The 2,854-nt window shown below is 33.0% G+C and overlaps 1 pseudogene; it reads right to left on the reverse strand.

Annotated features, from left to right (window-relative positions):
* Positions 1–1,244: 1,244 nt before the first annotated feature.
* On the reverse strand, positions 1,245–2,060 carry LOC145845662 (carbonyl reductase [NADPH] 1 pseudogene; annotated as a pseudogene).
* Positions 2,061–2,854: the final 794 nt, after the last annotated feature.

Here is a 2,854-nt window from a genome sequence, read left to right on the forward strand (position 1 = left end):
TTTTTTCTAACAAAAATGCCAGCACGGACCAAAAGTTATTTGATTTCGAAGGAAGAGTTCCAGAATTAGTTTACTATACCGCCTCAAACCTACGTGAACATAACGTTTTAATAAAAAAAATGTTTTAGATTTAAAACTCTTTATTTCTGGAAATCTAGCAATTCTGCTGGAAAGAATTATTTAAGCTTCCCGCCAAATTCTTGCGATTCAAAACGAATATTTACAATCTAAATACTTTAACAAACGCCGACACGTATTAAGAAAAAAAGAATACTGAGGATTACCTAAGAAGTTCATTGTAACTTTTATAAGATTCATATACAAACTAGTTTTTAAAAAACGACATTTTATTTTTTCGTAAGATAAAATAGAAAAACGACTTTTAAGATAGTTATTGAAAAAACTTTTGTCAAATTATATTTATGAGTTATGTGAAAAAAAACATTTATTTTAAGTTTCTAACTAAGTTTCGAAAAATAACTGTTAGTATGTTAAATAATGGTTTCAACTGCTGAGCTGACTTTAATAACAAGTTTAGTTGGGTTACAAGTTGTTGAATATTTTATAACATTTTTTTTTATTACAACGATTATTTTCAGGGAAAAAAAAACTTTTCATTAGTTTTTATATTTTACACTTCAAATTTTATGCTTACTTTGCAAATTTTAAGTTGTAACCCAAGACACATTTTACCCAATCTGATTTTTTTCTATAGAAAGTATATTATATTCTTTTTAGTCATTAAAAAACAACAAATTAAAAACTAAAATAAGCGATAGTTTTATAAAACTTATAAATTTTTAAGTTTATTGAAAACGATACAGAAATTGACATTCGGTAATATAGTCAAGGGAACTGATTTATGCTTAAATCTTTAAAAATATCAAAGAATTAAATTAATTAATAAACTCTAAAATTTCTTATACTGTTGATAAATGATTAGAAGAATATCTACACAAGTGACTTGTTGCATTTGCATAAATATTCTGAGTAACTTTTTATTTCTTTTATAACTGTGTTTCTAAAAGTTGGTATAATAGCTTTTAAGAATTTATTTTACTGTATAAGTGCTGGTTAAATTTTTTTGTTAAACGTGTTTAAAATGGAATTTCTATAACTTTTTTTTCGGGTAAATCTCAACGCTTATAACATAAAAAAAGTATTCAAACTAACAAAGTCATAAAAATAAGTTCATAAAAAAATAAACACAAAACTGTTAAATATTTTTAACAAAATTTATTTTTTCACCATTCCTTTATGTTCTTTTCCGAAGAAACGATTTCACCGTTCGGGGACTCCACCCCGGCTGGAAGCGTCGCCAGGTAAACCGGGGCTTCGGCGCCCTGATCGGGCGTCCTCGAGGCCTTCTCCCCGCCTAAGTCCGTCTTCACCCACCCGGGGCACACCGCGTTGATTATGACGTCACTACCCTTCAGCTTCCTGGCCCACACGAAGGTGAGCGCGGACATGCCGACCTTGGAAATTCCGTACGGCTGCTCCAGGAACCCGTCCTCCTTGCAAGTCCCCCTCCGGCAGCTCTCGACGAACTCCTCCATCTTCCCCGTCAGCTCCTCCTCCGTCAGCGTCTCCCTCCTGAAGAACTTTTGGTTCTCCTCGCTCAACTGCTTGAGGTACATGATGTTCAAAGTGCTGGACACGTTGACGATCCTGCCACCCTTCCTCACAATAGGAAACAGGATCCTGCTGATGTCGACGGTTCCAGTGTAGTTCGTCCTCACGCAGTCCTCCGCCTTTTTCACTAGCGGCGTCGCGTCGGTCGAGTTGTACGCGATGCCCGCGTTGTTCACGATGACGTCGATGCCCCCGTACTGTGACGTCATGAAGCTTTTGAGCCGCTCGATGCTCTTGACGTCGCAAACGTCCAATTCGTGGAACTGGGGGTAGAGTCCCTCTCTCTCAAGGGTCTTCACCGCCTCCCTGCCGCGCTGCTCGTTCCTGGACAGAATGAAGACGTCCCCGTCGAACTTCTGGCATGGCCCCCTGACGATGGCGAGCCCGATGCCCTTGTTGGAACCCGTTACTATGGCAACATTTGTCATAATTTTCTCGTGTTTAAAATTTATCTGTCTTAATTTAATTTTTTTGATATTACATTTATTAATAATAATATTTTCATTATTATCATAGTATGTAATACTAAATACTTTTAAAAAAAGAAAAGCAAAGTACATGTTGGAAAAATATATTATTTAACATGTTTTACTAACTAGTATGCTAATTAAATGTTTTATACTATTGCTTCAAAAAGGAACAAAATTTTCAAAAGTACTGTGAATAGTCAGTTTGACTGTTAAAATATTACATCATATAACTTTTTTATGTAAAGTTACTAATTTTCGCGCGAATGAAAGTTACTATGAATAAAAATTTGTGCATAAAGCATTGAGTCCAATAAACGTGTAAATAAGTGTTTATACTTAACACATACTATTTATTTAAATATGTAAAATTTTGAAATTTATGCTACAACAAAAAAGAGTTGTTTTATTTTTGTATTAAATATAAATATTAAAACAGTTGTAAATAATTTTGAGATTTGTTCAGCATAGTTAGTTTGTTTTCAGGCAAAATTGTAATCTAACTGAATTTGTAAGTAATATATGTATTTAATAAAACTTTTTACGAACCGTCTCAATTTTACACACAAAACACTTTGAAAGGTCTTCTGTTTATTTATATAAACATTGTAAATCGTGTTTGAAAAATAAACTACGAACTGATGGTAAAACTAACTAAGTTAATTAAGTTTGAATTTTGAACAAAAAAAGCTTAGTTTACTTAACTTAAAAACTTGTAAGTCACTTTCATGTATATTTGTTTACAACTATTGTCA

Source organism: Thalia democratica, unplaced genomic scaffold (assembly GCF_965202585.1).
Source record: "Thalia democratica unplaced genomic scaffold, ktThaDemo2.hap1.1 HAP1_SCAFFOLD_113, whole genome shotgun sequence".
Lineage (NCBI taxonomy): Eukaryota > Metazoa > Chordata > Thaliacea > Salpida > Salpidae > Thalia > Thalia democratica.